This window comes from Phyllopteryx taeniolatus, chromosome 20, assembly GCF_024500385.1.
Source record: "Phyllopteryx taeniolatus isolate TA_2022b chromosome 20, UOR_Ptae_1.2, whole genome shotgun sequence".
NCBI classification, from domain to species: Eukaryota; Metazoa; Chordata; class Actinopteri; order Syngnathiformes; family Syngnathidae; genus Phyllopteryx; species Phyllopteryx taeniolatus.
The window spans coordinates 2211814-2222106 of record NC_084521.1 but is presented as its reverse complement, the minus strand read 5'-3'; the positions used below and the strand labels follow the sequence as shown (position 1 = coordinate 2222106).

At 45.8% G+C, this 10293-nt stretch overlaps 1 long non-coding RNA gene across 1 annotated transcript; it reads right to left on the bottom strand.

The window, feature by feature from the left end:
• Positions 1-222: 222 nt before the first annotated feature.
• Positions 223-9856, bottom strand: LOC133469929 (uncharacterized). The gene is made up of 4 exons (XR_009785820.1): positions 9674-9856; positions 8451-8677; positions 7237-7594; positions 223-358 (listed from the first exon to the last, which is right to left on the bottom strand). It is a non-coding gene; the product is annotated as an uncharacterized LOC133469929 (long non-coding RNA).
• Between the last annotated feature and the right edge of the window lie 437 nt (positions 9857-10293).

The window sequence follows — 10293 nt, the reverse complement described above, 5'->3', positions numbered from 1 at the left end:
TCTTCTTTATGGTCCTATGGTAAACCAAGATGACACTTAATTCAATCTTGGTTAGCATTCATTCTTTTTTTCATGTAGGACAGAAGGCCTGTTGTGACTATTTTGTAAATTACAATAACACTCCTTCGCCTAAACCCTCAGACTTACGTTTTCTATTCCGTTGAGAATAAATGTAGTTAGTATGAGAGCAAAACTAACACTTAACCTCAGTGAAACCAATTACCAGGAGATGGAATGCGATGAGTGGAGTGTAGCGGGTTCATTCTTTCTCTGAGTTGGACAAGCGCTCCTTTAGGGTCCTCTGGTAAACCAAGATGACACTGGGCTCTGTCTTGGTTCACATTCATCAATTATTAACCTAGGAGAGAAGGCAAATTGTGGTTACTTTGTGCACCATGGTAATATTCCTTCCCCTAGACCCTCCCAGTTTACTTTGGCTGACTTTTCTTACACTGAAGAAGCCGTTAATAAATGTAGTTCCAATGGAAGCAGAATTGTCAGGGGTAACCTGAACTATTGACCTCAATGAAAGTAATGACCTTGAAGAGGAATGCGATGAGCGCAGGGTCCTCTGGTACACCAAGATGACACTTGCTACATAGCTCGCTGGGTCTTGTTTAGCATTTGTTTACCATTAACATAGGACAGAAGGCAATTGTGGCTATTTTGTACACCACAATAACACTCCTTTCCTAAACCCTCACAGTTCAGTTTAGCCGATGTGTTGGGCAGTCCTTTTGTTTTCTATCCATTACATTTCATACACAGGCGAAGCCGTTGAGAATAAATGTAGTTTGTACAGGAGCGGAATTGTCAGGGGTCAATGTGCACACAGATTACAGCAGGTAAACAAATCATGTTCCGCTAAGAGGTGTTCCATAATGAAACATGGCGTCTTTGTTTGTGCTTTGAATGCTATGCAGGAGCAGGATAAATAAGTGTTATGAAATAGCTTCTTTTTTTTTTTTTTTTTTTAGGCGATATTGGCAGTAATGGCCTTGACATGTGTTTACAGCCCAAAGAACGAGGCTGAATGCTTGGGTGGCGTTCTACCTATTAAAGTGGTGGGGGGAATGCTTACTCTGATTTCCCTCAGGCTTTTATGCTCCGCACGCTGAATGAAAATGCAGTGTTAAAAAAAAAAAAAAGAGGAAAATACAAGCATACACAAATGTAGAATGTTGCGAGCAACACTTTAGCCAGTCAAAAGATCCCTTCATTAGCGCCCGACCTTGCATGGAACATGATGGATGCGCCACTGCAGTGCAGCGCGACAAGAGGATTGATCGTGTCCAACACACGGCTTTATGCGCCGCACTATAAGCGCTCACGTTTCAGTGCAGAGGTGAAACATTGTAAGGGGAGAGCATCATGGTGCTAAAGCTGCTTTAGTTATTGTAAGATACAGTGTGGACATACAGTAGTGGCTGTCCAAAGACAATCACACAACTTAAAAAAAAAATAGATACATAATAATACATAAAACCATATAATAAACCATTCTTTCTTTGGCTCCTGCAACAACAAACACAATGTGACATACTGTACGTGTGACAATGATCCTTTTTCGCTGTGACGTGTCGCTTTTATGTATTTCCAAGCGCCTGCACAAAAAAGAAAGAAAGAAAAAGCGGCACGATACATCCTGATTTGAAATCTTTGATGCCTAATTGCACATGAGCAATGGATGATGCTCGTCCGTGGAACGAGCAGATGTGTTCAGTGGCTAGAAGCGCTTCGCTTTGCAGAGGGCGGTGGCGGCGTGGGTTGGGGGTGTTGATGGTGTTCTCTGGCAACTGGCGCTCGGTGCAGGTGCCATGAATTGCGGGCGTCCAAAGAAACGGCCAATAAAAGTCCCCCGGCGGCCTCATCACACCTCAAGCCACAGGCTACGATTAATCATTTAGCAGCTCTGTGATAGCGCACAACACCTGTCATTGTGGCCGTGCTAGCAAACCTCTTTGCTTTGGCCTCCAAAGGTCATTTTTGTCAGATTTATTTATTTATTTATTTATTTTTTTAACATGTGGGTACACAAGTCACCATCTCCCATTTACAGACACTAATCAATTTACACCCAGTTGGGCAACATGCGAGCCAGCACTGCGTTTTTGTCTGAGCAATTTATAGCTTTGGAACAAACGCAGGAACGATTACATGCTGGGCTTGTAATCGAGCAGTTCCACCGCCTTTATGGGCCATATTTATTAGTCATGAAAATCACGGCCTGAATCAGCCTTTCTTGTCGTTTTACAGCCTTTTCTTTATATCTTTTATGTAGTGGACTGACATATGGTCTTACATGATGCGCTAAACGGAGTTTCTACTAGCTGACAGCTCATCCATCCATCCATCCATTTTTTACCGCTTATCCGAGGTCGGGTCTGGGGGGCAGTAGCTTAAGCAGGGATGACCAGACTTCCCTCTCCCCAGCCATTTCATCCATCTCTTCCGGGGGGATCCCAAGGCGTTCCCAGGCCAGCCGAAGGATGTAGTCTCTCCAGCGTATCCTGGGTCGTCCCCGGGGTCTCCTCCCGGTGGGACATGCCCGGAACACCTCCCCACGGAGGCGTCCGGGAGGCATCCGAATCAGATGCCCCAGCCACTTCATCTGGCTCCTCTCGATGTGAAGGAGCAGCGACTCTACTCTGAGATCCTCCCGGATGACCGAGCCTCTCACCCTATCTCTAAATTAGGGAGAGCCCGGACACCCTGCGGAGGAAACTCATTTCGGCCGCTTGTATCCGGGATCTTGTTCTTTCGGTCACGACCCACAGCTCGTGACCACAGGTGAGGGTAGGAACATAGATCGACCAGTAAATCGAGAGCTTTGCCTTTCGGCTTAGCTCCTTCTTTACCAGAACGGATCGATACAAAGTCTGCATCACTGCAGATGCTGCACCGATCCGCCTGTCGATCTCCCGTTCCATTCTTCCCTCCCTCGTGAACAAGACCCCAAGATACTTGAACTCCTCCACTTGGGGAAGCATCTCATCCCTGACCTGGAGACGGCACGCCATCCTTTTCCGACTGAGGACCATGGTCTCAGATTTGGAGGTAATGATTCTCATACCAGCCGCTTCACACTCGGCTGCGAACTGCTCCAGTGAGAGTTGGAGGTCACGGCTTGATGAAGCCAACAGAACCACATCATCTGCAAAAAGCAGAGATGCAATACTTAGGCCACCAAACTCCTTCTATGCCTCGGCTGCGCCTCGAAATTCTGTCCATAAAAGTTATGAACAGAATTGGTGACAAAAGGCAGCCTTGGTGGAGTCCAACTCTCACCGGAAACGAGTCCGACTTACTGCCGGATATGCGGACCAAACGCTGACTCCGGTCTTACAGGGACCGAACAGCCCGTATCAGGTGGTTCGGTACCCCATACTCCCAAAGCACCCCCCACAGGACCCCCCGAAGGACACGGTCGAACGCCTTCTCCAAGTCCACAAAACACATGTAGAATGGTTGGGCGAACTCCCATGCACCCTCGAGGACCCTGCGAAGGGTGTAGAGCTGGTCCACTTTCTTAAAAAGGGGGGCTACCACCCCAGTCTGCCAATCCAGAGGCACTGTCCCCGATGTCCACGCGATGTTGCAGAGGCGTGTCAACCAGGACAGCCCTACAACATCCAGAGCCTTGAGGAACTCCGGGCGAATCTCATCCACCCCCGGGGTCTTGCCACCGAGGAGCTTTTTAACCACCTCGGTCACCTCAACCCCAGAGATAGGAGAGCCCACCTCAGAGAACCCAGACTCTTCCCCCTCATGGGAAGGCGTGTCGGTGGAATTGAGGAGGTCTTCGAAGCATTCTCCCCACTGGCTCACAACGTCCCGAGTTGAAGTAAGCAGCGCCCCATCCCCACTATACACAGTGTTGATGGTGCACTGCTTCCCCCTCTTGAGATGCCGGATGGTGGACCAGAATTTCCTCGAAGCCGTGCGCAAGTGTTTCTCCATGGCTTCACCGAACTCCTCCCATGCCCAAGTTTTTGCTTCAGCGACCACCAAAGCTGCATTCCGCTTGGCCAGCCGGTACCCATCAGCTGCCTCAGGAGTCCTACGGGCCAAAAAGGCCCGATAGGACTCCTTCTTCAGCTTGACAGCATCCCTCACCGTTGGTGTCCACCAACGGGTTCGGGGATTGCCGCCACGACAGGCACCAACCACCTTACGGCCACAGCTCCGTACGCCTCAGCAATGAAGGCGCGGAAAAGGGTGCACTCGGACCCAATGTCCCCCGCCTCCCTTATGCTTGAACATGGTGTTCGTTATGGACAATCTGTTATGAGCACAGAAGTCCAATAACAGAACACCACTCAGGTTCTGATCGGGGGGGCCGTTCCTCCTTATCACGCCCTTTCAGCACTCACTGTCATTGCCCACGTGAGCATTGAAGTCCCCCAGCAGAACGATGTAGTCCCCAGCGGGAGCGCTCTCCAGCACCCCCTCCAAGGACTCCAAAAAGGATGGGTACTCTGAACTGTTCTTTGGTGCATATGTCATGAACGGCAATGCCGTAAGGGCAGATCCCAAAACATAGACTCCAGGTCAGAGGTCAGAACAATTTTAATTAAATGGCAGAGCAGGTGATGGCGAAAAATACAAAACTAAAGGAACTCACAACCAGAGAGAATCAAAAACAGATAACGCAGGGAGGCACGACAAACGGTCCGTGTGGTATAATCGTAGTGAGCCTAAATTTGGACAGCGGTCAGAACGGCGGCAAAAACTAGTGAATATTCCAACACCCACACACTGTCACGGTGCCCCCTAAAAAGGCTGATGATTACAATGCATGACAGGTGTGTCACCGATGTCCACGCCCACCCAGACACTGCAACACAAAGAAAAACAACTTGAAACACAAGGCCATGACAGCATAGGCACAAACAACAGTCAGGACCCGTCCCCCCGACCCGAAGGCGGAGGGAGGCTACCCTCTCATTCACCGGGGTGAACCCCATCGTACAGGCGCCAAGCCGGGGTTGCAATAAGTATACCCACACCTGCTCGGCGCCTCTCACCGTGCGCAACTCGAGAGTGGAAGAGAGTCCAACCCCTCTCGAGAGGACTGGTACCAGAGCCCAAGCTGTGCGTGGAGGCGAGTCCGACTATATCTCGTCGGAACTTCTCGACCTCACACACCAGCTCGGGCTCCTTCCCTGCCAGAGAGGTGACATTCCACGTCCCTAGAGCCAGTTTCTGTAGCCGGGGGTCGGATCGCCAAGGTCCCCGCCTTCGCCCACCGCCCAGCTCGCACTGCACCCGACCCCTATGGCCCCTCCTGCAGGTGGTGAGCCCATGGGAAGGGGGAACCACGTTACCCTTTCGGGCTGTGCCCGGCCGGGCCCCATGGGTGCAGGCCCGGCCACCAGGCGCTCGCCTTCGAGTCCCATCTCCAGGCATGGCTCCAGAGGGGGGCCCCAGTGACCCGCGTCCGGGCAAGGGAAACCTGAATCCATCAATTGTATTTGTCATAGGGGTTTTTGGAGCCATGCTTTGTCTGGTCCCTCACCGAGGATCTGTTTGCCATGGCGACCCTGCCAGGGCCATAAAGCCCCAGACAACTTAGCTCCTAGGATCATTGAGACACACAAACCCCTCCACCACGATAAGGTGACGGCTCAAGGAGGGGACAGCTGACAGCTCAGTGGAACCTATACAGTTGCGACAAAAGATTAATATTGGAACGTATTGTATTGTTATGCTATGCTAGTTCTGATCAAAAAGAAAAACAGTAATTGGGCTTAAGTTTGCCATCATATTCAATAATGCCATGTATACTTGATGTGCAGTTAAATGGATATAGTTGGTTTACGTCCAAGGTATTCCCACCCGAATCGAATTGGACATTTCAGCATTTTAAATGATATTATGACCAAAAATTGTTTTTTGTTTTTTTGGTCAATTGATTTATTTCACTTCTTTAATTGTCCAAAGCAAAATCTTAAAATATTTAGAAATACATAATTTGCAATTGACAAGTTTAATGCTTACGATATCATGATGTCTTCAAGATGTTTTTTGGCCAAGATGTTTATTATTGCATCGTGTATCATTATTGTCGGCAAAGTATACGTCATTTCCTAAGGTAACAAATTTATCACATTACTCTGAGATTGCGAACCTTAAGCTACAGCCTCTGCCCCTGCGGTTGTACGATATGAAGAGAATACGTGTTAAATGAAAAGAAATCCAGCACAAACAAATCCATTTCCCTCCAGCATCCTAGTTCACAGAAGTGAACGTGCATACTAAGAGTACCATCAAGGTCCGCCTTTATTCTAAAATCTTTCCTAAACATCCTAAATTTTTTTCACCTTTGGACACTTTTGTCCACACGTGTGGTTTTTAGCAGAGTTGGAGGTGTTTTCGAACGCAGCCACCTGCTTGGATGCTCACATACTAAAAGAACCTGTTCGCTTTTGTATTCCCTTTGAAGCCGCACCCAAGGAGCCGCTAAATAAATGAAGGAATAAACAACACACACACCGAGTGGGCGAGCCAAGTGATGCAACAACAAAGCAATCTAACACTTGCGTGGCTACTGCTTATTCGTGTGTGTGTGTGTGTGTGTGTATATATGACTTTTCATGGGCTAATTAACAAGTAAGGTAGTGAGACAATTGTTTCTCGTTTTGCTTGTCTACCTCTGAGGGTTTGAGAAGAGCTGGTGACATTTTGATCCCCAAGCTGCACCAGTTCCCATAAGCCCTTGACTGTTTCATTATTTAAAGTTGGAGGCCAGGACATTCTTCACCTGACATCGCACCTTCCACACGCTTGCTTGTCCATTTCTATTTTCAATTTCTTTTGGAATATTGCGGAGTATAAGAAACAATCCGAGGCTGACCTGCTTTTATTTGTTGCTAGAATTTGGTACACTGAGTGGAATTTTGCACGAGTGGATTTGTATGGCATTTGAGTCTTGGACCAAATGAGTCTGCTTCTTGCAGCTAAACTGTATTTCCCACTTTCCAACCAAGTTAGCAAAAGGCCAGATTGTCTGAATCTGAAAGAATCTGAAGGTGTGAAAGAGTCAAATGTTTCGACAGCTGTCGATTGTCAAACATGCTTAATACTTAAGAAATGCCCTATTTTGTCTGTGTGGAACGTCCGAGCCGCTAACTCCCTTATCGTCACGTGGAACATAACAATAGTGATAGTGTTTTTGAAAAGTGTCCTCTGAGTCTTTTATCACCAAAGCAATGACAAGTAGAATAATTGGCTAACCTCGCTTCTTGTTCTTTGTATTTATGGCAGTTTGGATCCTGTGTGGCTCCTTGCTGCCGCTCTCAGATCAGTCCAGGTACTTTGCCAAATCCTTGATTGTGGGTGGACATATGGTTAAGAGTGTGATGTGGTGGTGTTGGTTGTCTTGAGTACACCACACATGATAACACATGTCTGGGTGGATGCTCAGTCATCCACGTCATGGTAATCCGCAAAAGTTGAATGGAGGCAACTGGATTCTTCTTCATAGCTGAAGATGCTTCACTTTTAATCCAGAAGTCTTCTTTAGATGGAAATCTTAGTTGTGGGGTTACCCTATTTAATGTCTCTGGGGGGTGGGTTGCACTTTAACCATTTGCTGAAATCAGAAAAATCTTTTGTGTGTTAGTAGGCTTCAGAATGAACAGCAATGACGGGATTGAATTGGAGGGTATCTAAGCATTTGTATATTAGCAGCTTGTGAAAACAGCTCAGCAACAAATGCGCTAGCAAAGACAATCGAAATTCTGCTGTTTGTACTTAAATTACAAACAAATTAATGGACATGAAGATATCGCTTGGCCTCAAAGCACCAATGGTTCAAAGGAATCCAATGACATCATGGTGTGCTATTCAAAGAAAATATGTTCCAATTGGAGAGCAAACGATTCATGCAGCCCCCACTCTCTGTATGTTTTCAATTTCTTAGAAAATAAAAGCACACACATCCAACCGAATGCTGGTTTCTTCATTCACGATAATTCAATCAAATCCGTCCGTGCGGGACTCTAGTTTTAGTCTATTCCAGATCCAAATGAAACATTACTCCCAGGAGTTCAAGATGGTTCCTTGGTGATCATTAGTTATCGTCATCAACCGAGCAAGAAAGAGAATTCCACTCAAGGGAAAATCTCTCTGCATGTTCCACGTGTAAAAGCAATAAATATCCCGACACGGTGCGAGGATTCACATTTCTGTGAAAATGCTGGGTGAATCCGATATGGGAACGCCAGAGAGTAATGAATATTTCATCGGCGGGCGCATTTAGAGCTTCTTGAACTGCAAATATAGCACAAAAGAAAACTAATGTTGTCAAACCTTTTTTAAAAAATGTATTTCATTAGCACAGCACTCTGTGGAGATCCTTGTTTACTCACCTCCGGAATTCTGGAGTGCAGAATTAATATTATTGGTTAGCTGTCAATATGAAAAGTGTCTATTATACAGTATTTTACCTCCGGTGATCTCCGAAGGATGCATCGGCAGTCAATCAAAGGGAGTTTATGCAAAGAGCGCCTTCGCTTTGCACTCCCAGGCAAACACGTCGGAATACCCAAAGCGACGAGAACACACCGGAGCGCCTTCAATACATTCATGTGGCCTTACTTCCACTGCCGGGAAGGAATCTTCTCCCGATGTCAATCAGAGTCAATTGGGCCTATTTCGATCCAGGCAGACAGATCTGGAACACATAGAATAACTTTTCATCAATATTAGAGTTTGCAATGTGTTTTTTTAAAACCGCCACACTATAAAAGCTCAAATAAAAAACAAGATTAACTGTCTTAAATCATGGCAAAAGACTGTATGCTTGTTCTTTGTTTGCCAAAAATTTTCTTCTTACCAGACAATTTTGTGTGAGACTGTTTCACTTGCTGCAAGCATTTTGATTTTATTACTGGTTATGAGTAAGTTTCGCTTAAAGAAAGACCAGAACGTTATAGGTGCAGCTAGTGTAAATACAATAGTTTTAACACATCAGGTGGGAATTTCTAAGGTTAGCTAAGGCTAACTGTACTTCATCCATCCATCCATTTTCTGAACCCCCTTTTTTTGTTTTAAGTCCAATATTCTTTTCCTATTGGCAGATAATTTTGCAGAAATATATATATTTTTTTCAAGCCTAGTTCTTAATGCATAATGTCAGTGTTTCTTTTTTTCTTTCCAATGTATGTTTATTTAGGGTTTTTGCTGGCTTTAATTAAGGCAAAGACAATTCTGATCATTTGTAGAGATATGCCCCCCCCCCCCCCCCCCACTCCACTGCCTCAAACCAAACTTGTTTTTTCTCTCTGAAGTATTTACATGCGTGTCACTGTGATCAAGTGGCTAGCTAATTTGCCTCACAGTGTGAAGGTCGTGGGATCAAATCCGCATACAATTTTAGAAGTGCATTCCAACTGTTTCTGCTACGGCAAAACCGCAGCTGCAGTTAATAATAACCCAACTAGTGTAGACCTTGTTGGATAATAACAGTTCTCATGATGTGAGAGCTTTCAGGGCTGGAGGCGGCCCGAAAATAGGCCGTGGTGGCAGGAAAAATATGTTCATAAGAATGTCAAAAGCTTTGTTGCAAATGATTCCCATCCTGCATGGATGCATTTTTAAGAAGAAGAAGAAGAAGAAGAATTTCCAATTATTTTTACTGATTCTTTAGGAACCACATAAGTTGTCTTACTGGAACATACTGTAGATGCTGGCATTTTTTCTGCTTTGACTGTGACTGGTACTAGTAGCAGAGGCTCTGGAGGAATCAAAAGTTCCCAACGAGTGAGTGACAGGCAGCTGCAGACGTTGTCGTGCTGGTCAATAAGAAGAAAACAGCAGTCAGGATCGATGAAGCGCTCCCGGGTGACGGCTGCATCTGGAGGAAAGAGCACGGCAAGCTGGAAATGACAAAATGTTGGCCACGTCTAGTACACTGCAACATTATGGCAAACTACAGCCGCCGTAAAATACCATTGTCCCAAAAGAAGTATTCAAATCAACATGATTATCGTCCTTATGCAAGGTAGAGACAGCAGTACTTATACAGACTATAGTTTAGAGATCTCAATTCACTGAGGCCGAACCGGTACGCCCCTCGACATGCTGGCAAAAAATAAATAAAAAAAATGCATTCACAATATGTTTCAATGCGATATCATGCAATTTACTCCAATTATTACACAAAAGACTTCAACAACAATAAAATCCATTCCCTCCCATTAGGATACGATGCAATTCACCCTGATTATGATGCAAACCGATTCTTTTCAATGACCATGTGATGAGATCAAATTAACTATCTATTAAAAC